At 35.6% G+C, this 16085-nt stretch overlaps 1 protein-coding gene across 2 annotated transcripts in view; it reads right to left on the bottom strand.

Moving 5' to 3' along the window:
* LOC145288235 (uncharacterized) overlaps positions 1-16085 on the bottom strand; it is a 225356-nt gene that overhangs the window by 95383 nt on the left and 113888 nt on the right. The window contains exon 1 of one of the 2 annotated variants that reach the window (XM_080136283.1): positions 5297-5789. The exons of the other annotated variant lie outside the window; for it this stretch is intronic. The gene's annotated coding sequence lies outside the window, so the exon portion shown is untranslated. Of the gene's footprint in view, positions 1-5296; positions 5790-16085 lie in introns of those variants that run through there. 2 annotated transcript variants of the gene reach the window in all.

Here is a 16085-nt window from a genome sequence, read left to right as displayed (position 1 = left end):
ATTCCATAAAAATCTTAGAAAAAAATAAATATTTTATAATTGGTAATCAGTTTCGTAAACTTATCCCCCATTTCCTGATCGTTGTAGCACTTTGGATGGGTCACTTATTTTAGCCAATTGCGTGTCATTTTATGACTTTCGACTTAAATGCCCTAATTTAAAATGAATCGCAAATGTCATTTTACGTTAAATTATATCTGAAATTGATCCTGTACTTCAATTTCTATAATAATTTTCATTGCTTGTAGAGGTGTTAATTGACAAATATATCGAATGAATGAGTTTTGTTTCTTTTATTCAAAAAACTAAAAACATAAAAGAAAAACTGAATTCGATTACAACTTGTCAGGATTTTTTTTTCTGAAGCCGAATCGAAGAACATATGTTGTAAGATGCATTTGCATCAGGCAGCTTCTTCATCTTTATTTTAGGTTAAAATAATATGAATGAAAAAACAGACGATGAAGCACGAAGCAGATGTTGCAACACACACACACACACACACACACGTGATGTATACGAACAAATAATTTACTATCACGTTTGTATTCAATCCAAACATTGTCAATACAATTTGTCCAGATCGATATAATCAATGAACGGATAAACTGCAATCATGCTTCTATCACATATCTCATCAGGCCATTCGATCACAATCGATGATTAGTTAAGTGTGAGTCAATGTCGTGCAAAGATTTTGCAACAGGGGCGACTTGCACGCTTGTGGAGAGCGATCAACGGCAGGAGCAGATCCAAAGGGACACATCTCAAAATATATTAGACTATTCTTAAGGAATATATACGTCACTTGAGCTGCCAATATGAATTATAATACAGGCATTGACCAATTTAGACAACAAAACGATAAAGTGGTTAAAAAAATAATCCTTACCAAAGGCAAGATAAGTTACTTTTCTATCTACATAAGTTTTTAGTGTTTTAACTTATTTCGAATTTTTTTTTGGTAAATACTTATAAATAAAAGGTAATTAGGACGGCATACAAACTGGTGGTCTTATTAGATTCATAGTCGAGCCTCGATAATAGCTGAAAAAATCGAGAATCAAACAAAAATAATGGTAGCACATATTTTCGTACGATTGGTGACATTTGGCCGAGTTTCTATCAGTATTTTGTTTATTTTTTTGATTTTTGAGCAATTATCGAGCCTTGACTATGACTAAAGAGAGCATTATTTTGGTTTTTGTTCTAACTCAACATGCTTTACATTAATAAAAAAACGAAAACAAAAACTCTTTAAAATAAAACTTATCCAAGTAGGTAGAAGAGTAACTTATCTTGCCTTTGGTAACATTTATTTCTTATATATTTTGGATCACTTTTTTTTGGGGGGGGGGGGATATTCTGGAAAATGACCTACAATTCAGTTGATAGATTTTTTTTTTTTTTTTTTTTTTTTTTTTTTTGCATCCAAAAGCATTTGTACATATCCGGAATGTATGTATGCGCGCACGCACGCGCGAGATAATTAGATTAAAATAAGTAGAACGGCAAATGTTTATTTGCCTTCCCAGGCGAGCAAAATTAGACATATGATCAGTTTATTGTGAGGGAACACGAACCCCCACACGAAAAGGGTGCACTTTGGTTGAGCCAGTGCAAAATTAGCCACGATCGACCCATGCGGCATTCCCCAGTGATGATGGGGAGGTCCAGGCGATCGGAAACGGCACATACACTAAATTCATTAGATCCCTATGTAAGGGAGAGAACACTTAAGCATTAAGAAAATTTCAAGAAAAAAGTGTAAATAATTATTTATACGGGTTTGTTTTACTGTACACAAGATTCGAAAAAGTTGTCACAAAACAAATATAGAACAAATAAATGTTATCAAAGGCAAGATAAGTTATTTTTCTACCCAACTGGATATGTTTTTAGTGTTTATATTTAATGTAACATGTTTATTCAGCTCGAAAAACATATAGTGTTTACCGATGTATTGGAAAATTTACAATGGCGGCCGACTCTCTCTCAGAGACGGTAAGTTTGGGAAAAGGAATCATAAATAAAAAACAGTCAAAACACTGTTAAAAACCCGCCGAATATATGTCAGCCTATGTCACGGTAACATATATTGAGCGAGTTTCTAACAGTATTTTGTCTGTTTTTTCCCAAACTTACCGCCTCAGAGAAAGAGTCGACTGCCATTTTAAATTTTCCAATACATCGGTAAACACTATGTTTTTCGAGCTCAATAAACATGTTACATTAAATATAAACACTAAAAACATATCCAGTTAGGTAGAAAAGTAACTTATCTTGACTTTGATAATATTTATTTGTTATATATTTGTTTTTTGACAACTTTTTCGAATCTATGTGTACAGTAAAACAAACACATTTATACATTTGATACAGTAGATTAGACAAACATCGGTACCGTCGGTTTCAAATCAAAAATAAAGGGGACCAATATCTGATCACCTATATCGGACTTTTATATCTGTCTTCCGGGAAATCTCTCGGGGAGATGGTTCCGATGATTGTCTGATCTGTAAAACAGTAACACACAAATCTTGAAATGATGAAATGATATTGATTTGTAAACAAGAATGAAAAAAAATAAAGTAGATGTAGTAACTGCGGTATGGGACGTATTTTTCCAGCTGACATCGGGAGAGAGAGAGAGAGAGAGAGAGAGAGAGAGAGAGAGAGAGAGAGAGAGAGATCCCTTCGGTTTTATATGACACCACTTCTTCCGTGCGCACTTTTTACGCACGAAAAGAAGAGAGAAATGGGCGGAGCTTCGGAATAGAGACTGCATCCTTTCTTCAATCACACTAACTATAAGGTCATTGTGCATTAACAAAAATGTCCCCGTGACATTTATTGGGTAGTTTTCTACCAGTATTTTGATTAATTTGCGATTATCGAGACTCCCTAGAGGACTGTCTAAATACGGCCATTTTTTCTTGTTCAAAACACAAGCGGTGTCGCGTTTAAGTAAATGCTTTAAAATAAGCTAAAACACCAAAAACTTATCCATGTAGGTAGAAGAGTAATTTGTTATAGATTTTATTCTTTATTCACTTTTGCGGTTTGTTGTCTATACTGCTAAATGTCCCTCGCCCGCACACCGATGATAATCTGCAAGTTTGAAATCACCAAATACCAGCAATGCGGTCTCTATTCTATATCGCCGCGACGCCGCACGTGAGATCAGACATAAACAAATGAAACCGTGTAAAAGCATCCAAATTCGTACGAACGCATGTGACGTCACATTGAAAATGTTTTATCCATTTTATTTTTTTTATATTCTAATCATTATATTTATTAAACGAATTGTATATTAAAAAACATTCAATTTTAAGAAGCGGGTTCAGTTTTCGCTGCAAGTTTAATGTAATTACTCGAAATTTCAAAAAGTGGTGAAACGAAATCCCCAATGCAGAGTTCTGCTGAGTGCTGCTCACTTCAGGAAACTGGATTTTTTATAAACTAAAACTTTGCCTTTGCCTACGCTCTCGTGGGGGGGGGGGGGTCAGCTAAACACAGAGGGGTAGACAAAATAAAGAATTAACCATTGTGCGTTTCCATTAATGAAAAAAAAAGCCACGCGAGGATAAGATGGAATAATTGTCAGTGGACTGCCGGACTGGACAGGTGAAGGCTATTCTGAGAGGATTGAAAACTGAAATCCTTAAAATGCTAAAACCACAATAACATGGTTACACGTGCCTTTTTGTTTGTTTGTTTGTTTGTTTGTAACAAATCAAAAACAGCGCAATATCTACCGACAGTGCTTGTGCAATTTACGGACTGCGCTTGGATTTTCAAGTTAATTTCATTTTTACGGTATCTTGTTTATTAAATTGTTAAGTGAAAAAAAAAAAAACTCCTCAGGTTAAGAATAGCTTTCTAAATAATATTATTTCAACACGGTCCGTAAACTGCACAAGTACTCTTAGGGGATCAAGTTTCGAATCTTAGTTTGAAATCACTCACCATGATAAAACAAAATAGGCCACTTAAAAATTTCATGCAAGCATTGTTGATCAATGACACAATTTCGATAAATGGTCGTGAAACTGCAGCAAATGAGTGTAGTGCGGCTGCGGCTCTATCGGAAAAGATACTGAGGTCTTGGTATTTTTTACGACCTGCCACAGTGTAGAATAAACATCCCCAGCCTCTTCATATTAAGAACGGCGTTCAGAATAAACATCTCTATCCTCCCCATGTTAAGAACGGCTTTTGAGGTTGATGGTGTTTATTCAGAAATCCGTTTTTGACGTGGGGGGGGGGATGTTTATACTAAGCTTGGGCAGGTCTTAAAAAAATACGGAGGTCTTTATCTAAACATTTTTGGTTGATTCATAAACAACTGTTTTTGATTGTTGTATTTTTATTGATTGTTCGCACCTGTATTTTAACGGGAATAGATGTCGATCCATTTGCTTCCAATTCAAAACCCTGTTTCTATTTGAATTTTAAGATCAAGTATAGCGTTGTTTTAGGTGTTTATAAATTTACGGCAATCGTCACTATAACACACACACACACACACACACACACACACACACACACACACTAATATATACGTATCCACATAAATATTTGATGTATCAATTTTCAGTATTTACTTCAATAGATATGTGTAGCTTAATTACATATTTTCATGCGTTTTGTGTGCGTGTGTCATACTTATGCAGGACGAACCGTGCATTTTTCTAGATAGGATTTGAAAGTTAAATTCAATTGTTACAGTATCTTTTGTTTGTTAAATTGTTAGGTAAAAGTACAAAAAAAAAAAACAAAAACAAAAACGCCACCTTCTCTATGTTAATAATTTCGAAATAATCTTATTTCAGCACGATCCGTACTTTGCATAAGTACTATATATATATATATATATATGTGTGTGTGTGCGTGTGTGTGTTTATGCAAAATAAACAAAGTGTATACTTTAAAAAAATGTTAAAAATTTGAAATGAAAAATTATTTATGCCGATTAAACAGCTCTGTTTATAATCGAGCAGTTTTAAAAACACGGACTCTCACACTAATGTCATTGGTTCATTGGTTCAATATTCAATGTTGATATTGATGTTTTTGTAATCGGCTTCCGAATTCAGCGTGTTAAAATATTTAAACATTTTAAAACAATAAAAAAAGTTTTTACTTAAAACAATTACAAAAAAAAAACGTTTAAAAAAATAAAATAGAAACATTTAAGAGATACGAACTTACAAGTTCCTAACTCGTAATATATATATATATATATATATATATATATATATATTTTTTTTTTTTTTTTTTTTTTACATACCCACTACAATGGTAGAGACTCCAGGTTTTTGTGCATGACTTGGTCGTTAGGGTAGACGTACAACCCCGTGAAAAAAAAAACAAAAAACTTTCAGGTAAAAATAATATCACTAATGAAGAGTTGGTGTACATATATTCAAGAAGGTGTATTGTTGAGGAGGGTGCAGAAGACAGGTTCTTCGGTCAAATGAAGACACCTTTTTTTTTTTTCTTCTTTTTTAACTATTTTCGAGTCAGGAGTTGGTAAACCTGAACTGGACGAGGCGCAGCGAAAGACTGGCTGTTTTAGCGTCTGCGCGTTCGGTTGGCAAGCCGGGCCTCTCCATCGTTTCTTCTACGCGCGACTTTCTTCTACAAAAGCCAGGAAGCAGGCTGAGAGAGAGAGAAAGGGGAGAGGGAAGGAGGAAGGCGGTGTATACGCGCACAGAAAAAGAGAAAAAGGTTTTTATGACTGGTGGCGGCTCGCATCGCTCTTCGTTTATGAAAAGTCGTTTGAACTTTCCCCCATTCCCAATCCATACGCCTCCCCATTCACCAGGCCGCTTTCTTCTTTTTTTATGGTCGGTGCGCGACAAGCGTCTGTGAAGCGAACACAAATATAAACACACACATGGACTATAATATACATTATATATATATATATATATATATATATATATATATATATATATATATATATATATAACCCGAGAAAATTAGCTATTGAAATAGCCTGCCGAATCCCAACGAGAATAAAACGCAGAAACTTAATTGCCCTATATATCTTCTAAGCTTACTACCTAGCTCTACTCACGTATTGAGAACCATTGAAGTAAATACTGAATATATAGCAGGCCACCCGGCGTTGCACGGTTGTAAAATACGCATAAATATTTTAATTCATACCAAATCTGAGACATGTGCATGCGAGTATTATGGGTTTTTTTCTTCATAACTGTCCATTTCTTGTAAGTAGTAAAAAAAAAAAAAAAATACTCGAGCTGAAATCGAAACAAAACCTAAAAACAGCGAGTCAAGTACGATAACCATTAGGTTAGCTTGAACCGAACTTTAAGTGTTTTCAAACCTACATAAAAATATCTGTCATGTGAATGATTCACATGATTTGTGAAACAGTTGACAGATAAATTTCCGATGACCCCCCCCCCAACGTACCAATTTTTAAAATTTTACCCCCTAGCAGCTCATTTTCAGGATGAAAACCAACTAAAAAGTTTCCCATGTCTGAATACCCTATATACCAAATTTCAAGTTTGTAGATCAGAAATTCGTTGGGTATATAGGTTGAGAAGTATCCTCATATACACACACACATTCTCACTTTTATAGATAATGTAAGTAATGAAGCAATCAAAATGAAAATTACTTCTCAAAGTGCTTCAAGTAATGTAGTTTAAGAATTATTTTGAAAGATGTTTTTTCTTTTTTTAATATTTATGTTATTTTGTTTAACATTTGAAAAATATTTCGACTACCCACTTGCTTTCGACTTATCGCTGTAATATCTATACATAACTACTTCGGCCATAGACCAAAGTGTAGTGCCTGTTCGGTTCCCCAATCAGTAAAGGATGCATCCTTTTAGATTTTCTTTATTTATTCAACCCAGAGTAGCCCCACCTGGGGAGTTGGATTGCTCCACATTAAACCCAGATTTGTTTTCATTAACTTTTTTTTCTCGTGGGGAGACAAGTAAAAGGAAACTGTTTTTTCCACTGTAATCGAAGTTCGCAAAAATCAAGCGATCAATTTTGGAGATTAACACTTGAATCCGATTTTTTTTTTAATATTACAAAGAAGTCACCACTTACCAAGGCTCGGAGTCCACTCGAGGTTAAGGGTTAATGAATGCCGTTAATAGTGGGAATTTGGTAAATTGGATTACTTAAGGAACTGACAATCATATTATAGTCAGCTTGAAAGCAGGTAAACAGAAGAGAATTCCACAGACGTGCAGTTCTAAGAAAGAAACTTTGTTCATGGAATCTACCTTTAGGTACAGATAAAGAGTGGGAGAAATTATTGATAGACGAGGGTTTTTCGTGAGTTTGGCGCGAGGAGAACATAAATTGAAGTTCAGTCGAGCACTTGTCATATAAATAACTATAAAGCAGAGACAGGCTCGCAACGTCTCTTCTGCAGGAAAGAGGTTGAAGGGAAGAGAAAAGGACATCCCTCACTGGGTTGAAGTTTCTTTTGAACTTTGTCAAGGCAGGATAAGATGCTTCAAGCTCATCCGTTTACAAAAAGTCATTTTATTTTGTGTAAATAAAATTTCATGCATTACTCATATATTGCTAACATTCATCGATCTGGCTAGACGTAGGGACCCCTGAAATTTGACAGACGGACGCCACGACATTAGTGGTTGTGTGTATTTATCTCCTTCCCACGACGGAAGATGCGACAAGAGTCGGAAAGCGAAATTGAATAGCCAGCTCCCTGGAGGAAGAACAATGACCTGTAAAAACATGTGCGGACAGTCGTCATTCCCCGGTAGAACGCCCTAAACAGTTAGCTATAAACTAACCCCTTTTCAAAGAGAGACAGGCAAAATTTTGGAACATGGACCGCCTAGAACTGCATAAGACACCTCAATCAACAGAAGGCAATTTAGAACCCGGTAATGGGAATAGAAATTATAACGTTTTAAAATAAATTCATTGATTTGTTTAAATTTTTCCTATAATGATAACCGAACGATGTCGATTATTTTTACTGAAAAATATTGCAATAAGCTACGTGAAAACACGTAGCATTTGCTACAATTTCAATCAAACCATCGACTCATTTTTGGGGAGCATTTTAGCCGTTCATCTCGAGAGAGAAAGAGAGGGGTTTTCTTTTTTTCATGTGACAGAGCGATTCGCAAGTTCCGTCGCTAGTGAAGAGTTGTTTGAACTTTCGCCTTCTCTCAACCGCCGCTACCCTCGCCTTCTTAAAAAAAATAAAAAATAAATAAAAAAAAACTTTTATGGTCGGTGTGCGGTGAGCATTTGTGTACCGAAGGGAAGACGACACTTTTAGGGTTCGACAAATTTTATTGATACCTCCAAGTATTTTTCTTTTAGGGGAAGGGAGGTCTTAAAACTTCTTCGCCCTCGACCCCCACATCTTTTCATTATACCCGACTCACTGTTTTTCATTTAGCTATTTATCCAGGTTGATGTACAGATCTAAGCATGTCCACATCTTTTTCATATCTATCTCTCATTTTATATATATATATATATATATATATATATATATATATATATATATATATGTGTGTGTGTGCGTATGTATATATATATACACACACACACACACACACACATAAAAGAATGCTTGATTGTTAGAGAATTAATAAGGTAAAACTAAGACCTCCTTCCCAAGAGAACGGAAAGGGACAACATTTTACGAGGTAGCTGGTGCCGTCATTAAAATTGACCCTCGAACTAATTCGAGGACGCTAAGGTTCACATATCGGACAACGTGGCAAGCAAAAACAGAAACGGTTTTACATTCGGTATTTGAATGCAACATCGAATTGGACGAATTGTTTTTGTTTGTGGAACTAAAATATTTACACGTATTTGACACCCGGATAACGTCGCTTAAGTTGCCTAGATATTTATGAATTGAAGATTTAAAAAGAAACTAAAATTGTGTTTTAGGTATTTATTTGCTTCCCCACGAAAGCAAATGTGACACAAGGTCGTTTTTAATGTGGGGTTAAACCAGCTCCCCTAAAAGTAGGGTAAAAAGGGGGCACTCTGGTTGGGACCAAAAATAATAATTGTCCCAGTATAAAGGGTTTTTATTTAAATGCTGCCCACATCAGCATTATGTGGCACAAGGCCGGAAAGTGGGAACCCCGCAGGCTCCCCTAAAGGAGGGGCACTCCTGCAATTTTAAAAATTGCCTGAGTAACCCCGTCGGCATTCCCCGGTCGGGGCGCCTCAGGCAGCAAGCAATAAACTTGCCCCACCGGAAAGCCCGGTGGCAAGGCCTGGGAGGGTAGACCTCCTAAGTATTACCCAGGCGGTTCCCAGTATAAAGGGTTTCCCCTCCATTGACCGGGACAAATTACCGTAAGTGCAGCCATCTGCAGAACAGATACTACACTTTGATCTCGACCTGAAGGCCAAGAACAACAAAAAAGGCAACCCTCTTTTCTTGTTTTAAGTTGAATAAAATGTTGTTGTTTTTTTCTCCAGAGCTAACCGTTATTTAAAAAAATACAGTTCGACAATGTTGTAATATCTTGTAATGTGTTGTAATATGTAGACATTCTTAAATCATCACCTTCACAGAAAACGCATCTAAGGAGGATAGCTCTTACTAAAACAATAAAAGTTATCTCCCTTAGCTGGTAAGATCCTTTAATTTATTTTCAGACATTTTTAAACCACATTTTGAAACTGCGTCGAGCTGTATATCTATTCTTAAAACAAAACATAACATGAGAATAAATGAATAGAATTCATAGAATGTAATGTTTAATAAAACGATTTTATTAATTTTAAAACATCAAAAAGATAAATATAAATTTTAAACGATGGCATATATATATATATATATATATATATATATATATATATATATATATATATATATATATATATATCGGATTTAAATGCGAACATGTCATAAGACGTTGATTTATTAATTTGATTAAAAAATCGGTTTTGATAATCACTTTGTTCCCGTACATTTGCAAGGAAAGGATCATTTGAGCCCAAAGCCACCAGAGTCTGGCTTTTTCCCTGTTGGCTAGGATATGGCTTTGCTCCTGTGTAGTTCTAGGGGGTTCATTCTCCAAGACTTTGCCTTTTCTCTTTGGGAAGTGGTTAGGCTATTGCTAATCGCCTGAGGCGTCCTTTTCTGGGAATGCACACGAGGCTGCCAGAGTGCGCATCGCCTGGCGTACTTTGCAAATCCGATTCAACTTTCCGATTTTCTTGTTACATCACTGTGGAAAAAAGGATAAACTTCGTCTCTCTCTCAGCTCGATGAAAATGGTCCCGGAAAAATGGCAAACATTAATAAATAGGTAAAAATAGCACTTTGACAACGGAAAATAAGGATCGTTAGAGAAGTGTGAACTAAGCTCCCATTCCCCTATTTTAAAATAGGGTTAAGCCCCTTAGCTTTAGTTTGGAAAAAGTCGGCTTGGTAGGATTCAAATTCTGTAGAAGCACCAAAACGAATAAATTTTAACATTTTATTTAATAATTATTTTATAAATATTTATGTATAATAATCTGATTCTAATCTTAAAAACGTCCTGCTTAAATTGTTGGATAAAAGTACAAAAGTTCAATATTGAACCCAAAATTATTTAAGCATGTTCCATACTAATCTGCATAAGTACACGGACCTCTAAGCATAACTATTTTTTATTTCACAACAAAAAGTTTTAATTGCAAATTGGGACAAAACAAACAAAACAAAAGCATCGATTTGATAAATATTGGCAAACCAGAAAAGTACCCAAATCAAAATCAAACGGTGTTTTATCAAATTATGTCCATGATATTAAACTTTATCAGTAATATAACTTCCGGTGACAGTTTCAATTTCCCAACTTTATTAAATTGTTAGAGAAAAGTACAGAATAGTTAACAAAGAACACATCTCACCGGAAGTTATATTACCGATAAAGACATGATGGAGAGAATCTAAAAAACCCCTCAAAACATTGAACTGCATAGCGTTTGGTTAAATTGAGGGCTTCTTAGCAGCTTGTAAAAATTACAAGTTTTCAAGGAGAAAGCAAATAACATAAAAGTGATCAAGCATAATAAATCATATGGTGTGGTGAATTAGTTCACTTGTTTTCAGTTCTATAGCGAGGCTCCCGACTTGGTTAGGGTTATAAATTATGATGAAAGAGTGCATATAAAAGTAATTAACTTTTATATTCCTTACCTCTCCCAAAACTTTTCACTAGCTGGCTTGCTAAAAGAATCATGAAAATATTTTCATTTTTACTTGACCGTGAATAACCCCTATAAAAAAAGTCTAGCCTTCACCCTTACCATTGTAAATACCTATTATAACCCTATTTTAAACTTGGAAAATAGAAACTTTACATATTTATTCGTTTTACCTAAATTCCTCTCGCGCACGCGCACACACACACACACACACACACACACACACACACACACACACACACGGGTGTGCAAATATATCAGTGCATAAGACAAAAACGAACAGATACAAAGCACAATTACATTTATTGGGTGTGTTTCTCCCAGTATTTTGTTTTATTTTTAAGCTATATTTGAGCCTTTAAATTAAGGATGGCTTTCTAATATTTTAATAGATACATTGAGAGCATTGCCAAGGCTGCTGCAAGGAAGGTTGGCTCCCTCTACCGTGCTAGAAAACTACTTACGCCTGACACTATCCTATACGGCAACCATTCGCCCATGTATGGAGTACTGTTGTCACATCTGGGCTGGTGTATCTGCTGCTTGTCTCTCGCTCCTGGACAGGGTTCAAAAGAGAGTCGCCAACCTGATAGGTCCTGAACTGTCATCTAGGCTTCAGCCTCTGTCCCATCAACGAGATGTTGCATCCCTCTGTCTGTTCTACAAATACTTTAATGGTGAATGCTCTGACGAACTGCAAACACTTGTACCTCCCCGACGTAACTACCCCCCCCCCGACAAACCCGACAAGCTACTAAGTCTCATCCCTTTACAGTAGAGATCCCTAGGTGCAAGAAAGCCTTTTACTCCAATAGTTTCTTCCCCAGAACTGCGGGTCTTTGGAACTCCCTTCTGGGATTCTGCTTTCCCAACTGCAATGATATGCAGAAGTTCAAGTGTAATGTTAACAAACATCTTTCTACTCATCTCCCTTCATAATGACCCCGCTAATTAAGTCCCTAATAGTAGCCCCCTGCTTCAAAGTGGCACTGTGCCTTGTTTGGGGTGAAAATTGAATTTAAAAAAAAAAAAAAAAAAAAAGTAATTTGCAGAACCTATTTTGTACTTTCAACTAACAATTTAATAAATAAATGAACTTTGGATGGGAAATTGATACTTTCGCTGGAAAGTTTAATATCAGGGACTGAATCTGATAAAACACCATTTGGTGCTAACTTTGAATCAAGTAGTTTTCTGGTTTGCCAATATTTATGAAATTATCAGTGCTTTTGTTTGTTTGTTTTCCCCCAATTTGCGATTATAATTTTTTTATCAGGCTAAAATAATGTAGTTATTATTTTTAAAAACATTCTCTATTCAGAAAAATCATCCCGTTTTGGGTTTAAATATTGATGAGGGCGTTTCTTAGCAGCTGGTAAAAATTACAAGTTTTCTGTGCAGAAACATAGAACATAAAAAGAAAAGAAGCATAATTAATATCAGTCCTGGGCAACGGTTACTCCTGATTGGGTTAGGGTTATAAATTATGATGAAAGAGAGGGTATATACAAGCAGTTAAGTTTTATATTTCTACCTCCACAAATACTTTTCACACTGGCTCACTAAAAGAATCTCTCAAACTAGCAGAAAGCATTATTAACCTTGATAAGCCCTTATTTAAAATGTTTTTAAAAAAAAAGCCTAGCCCCCACCACTACCGGTGTAAATGCCTATAAGAAATGTTAATTTTATTTATTTATTTTTTGTGGTGGTGGTGGTGGGGGGCTTCTATTTTAACCAAGAGGAATGGGGGCTTAACCTGAACTTCTCCAGTGGTTCAAATCAGATCCTAATCTCTAGTGTTAAAGTAGACATCCAGCATATACCTCCAGACATTTCGGTAAAGCCCTTTAAAATTACCACTATTATAGGCTTTCGGAAGGGGGCGCTGAAAACGAAAGTAACATTTCAAATTCCAGGAAACAAGTAGTTTCCAAGTTTCCGGGAGAAATTATAGTTTCAAAAAAAAAAAAAAAAAAAAAAAAAATCACTTTTCTATATTAATTTAACGTAAAATGAGCACCCACTTTATGGCCACCTTTTTTGTTGGCATGGGGTTTGGCAAAAATATGCGTGTACAACAATGGCCACCACTCAGAACAAAGAATTACATTGCTTGATATCCGGAAAACTACTTATTTGCAGAAAATTTAAATGCGATATTTTATGCTATAAGTGGTGGCCATTATTTTACGCGCAAGCGCGCATATTTTTTTTATTACAAAAACCTGCGGACAAGTATCTTTTCCGTATCGTGGAAATTAGTTGCCGACCCTAATTTAAAATGCGATATTCGTTTCCAGCACATCGAAAACCGCTTAGAAAACAATTTTTTTTTTTTAAGGTAGGTTTTTCTACCAGACCCCAATCACCCATTCAACGTTAAATTGTGTTCATTTTACGTTGAACCCTCACCCCAACCCCAACAAAAAGGTGGCCATAAAGTGGGTGCTCATTTTTTACGTTAAATTAATATAGAAAAGTGCCCCTCTACTTTTTGAAACTATCATTTCTTCACATCTTGGAAACTCTTTGTTTCCTGAGATTTTAAACGTTATTTTCATTTTCACTTCCGGAAACCGGAAGTCGTTATTTTAAAAACTCAAATTTCTAGGAGTATAGTTCATATAATTCACAAGACTGCTGGGTCGTCGCATCATGACTTCAGTGACTTATCCATTTGCAATCCGATACACGCACATAATTATTATTATACTATTCCTTTTTCTACAGCCTTTTCCCTGTCTACACTACTTACACAAAACGATAAAATATACTTTAGTTCTGAGATTTAGTTACTTTTGAAAATAAAAACTGTTTTAATTGTTCTAATTATCCGTAATTTAGAATTAACTGAACAACTCACTCATCCATGTATTTTCTTTTCGCGATTATTTAATTAAAAAACTCACATATTTCTTAATGTCTAGAAGCATTCAAAAACTGATTCTTTAATCAGCGTGATCATCTAATTTACATGAGTGTTCGTACACACCAGAAACACGTATGTAAATTACATAGTCAAATAATAAGTTTGTACTTCTATAGGATTATAATCTTTCTATATTATTGGGCCATTTTTCACAATAATCGCTCAAAAATCGAAAATTAAACAAAATACTTCGAACGTTACATTTTCGTACAATTGGTTACATTTATTAGATGTAGCTGTCAGAATTTTGTTCAATTCTTAATTTTGGAGCGATTATCATGGGTCCACGTGTAAATGCAATAATGAGTTTTCGTTTTAACTTCAGAGTTGATACTAGCTTTGTATTAAAAAAATTTTTTTTTTTAAAGTTAAAACACACAAAAAACTTATCCAGATAGTTAAGAGTAAATTATATTGCCTTTGGTAACACTAATCTGTAGTATATTTATTTCGACCCCTTTTTTGATTCGTTTGCTCTTGTTAAAAAAGGTTATTGTATTTATTTATTATTTTTCTTCAATATGATGATGGTGATGATGATGATGGTAGCGTGAAGAAGAAGAAAGGTAAAGATAGGAAGAGAATTTTTTTTTTTAACTAATACGTCACAATTTTTATGAATTTTTCAATAAAATCAAAATAGTCGAAATATATGTACGAACGTGTGTGCGTCTGTGAGGAAAAAGTTTGTTTGTCCATCAAAGAAATCAATATGGTAAAAGTTATTTTCTAACAACCTCCACCCTCAAGGGGGTACCATTTTACGATGCCGTCGGCGCCGTCATTAAAATTGACCTTCGAAGTCGTTAGGGACCAGGAGAGTTCACTTATCGGATATGGTAGGGGTAGGCAGGGGAGTGGCCACCCAAAAATAAGAAACAGTGTTTTAAGTACGTGGATAATAAAGACAAATACTAGTCGAGTTGATTGTACTGTGTGGTCTATCAGTGTCACCTTCCACACACCACACTCACTAGCAGGGTTATTCAGCGTTGCCTGGGCATGGTATATGTGGAACATATCCGTAAAATAAAATTGAGAAATTATATCATCTTTCTGTGGCATTTCATGTCTACACATTGGAAATTAACGTTTGTAACAGTGTAATCATGTGGTTCCTGTTAGATCACCGAAGTTAAGCAACGATGAGCCTAGTCAGCACTAAAATGGGCGACTATTTGTGAAGTAGGTAATACAATGCGCTGTATGGGCGCTGAAGCAGATAAATGGGTTGGTTGGTTGGTTGTTTTACGGCATATCAACCCTTTCAGGTTATTTAATGCCGAATCCAAAGAAGAAAAAACTTTTTAATAGAATATATATTTGTTGCTTTCAAGTCGGTTTCTATTTAACCCATAGTTGGGACCCTAACAGGTACTACCACTCCGGGTCAGAGTGGACCTAGGAGCAATGGCAATTAAAGGGTGGCTCCACACTCCCCAAAGCCCGCAAGCTGGGGCCTCACCACTGGATATAGTTTAAGGTCATATCCAGGACCCAGAGAAATGAGAGTCACAAAGCTATTCTTGTCCAAGATCTTTGGACCTTTATTATTGCGAATATTCATAAATGACCTCCCTGATATAATTGTCGCTGAGATGGGTATATTTGCTGAGGACACCACACTCTATAACTGGTACGAGGGGAAAACGAACGAACACATATCTAAGGAAATAGCAGAAAACTTAGAGGAAGACCTTCAGTCTATAATGGAATGAAGTCTAAAATGGATGGTAAGATTCAATGCTGCCAAAACTAAGCTTCTTTCCTTCAATAATTACAAGGAACCTTCTCAACCACTAATAGCCAAGGTTATTGATAGATTACCTGAAAGTACTTCGTTCAAACCCCTCGGCTTAACGTTTACAAGGAACATGAGTTGGAACAGATACATCGAGAGCATTGCCAAGGCTGCTGCGAAGAAGGTGGTCTCTCTA

This window comes from Euprymna scolopes, chromosome 2 (genome assembly GCF_053919585.1).
Source record: "Euprymna scolopes isolate OS-2025 chromosome 2, ASM5391958v1, whole genome shotgun sequence".
NCBI classification, from domain to species: domain Eukaryota; kingdom Metazoa; phylum Mollusca; class Cephalopoda; order Sepiida; family Sepiolidae; genus Euprymna; species Euprymna scolopes.
Note: the sequence above shows the minus strand (reverse complement) of the source record. Positions and strands in the feature narration are given on the sequence as shown.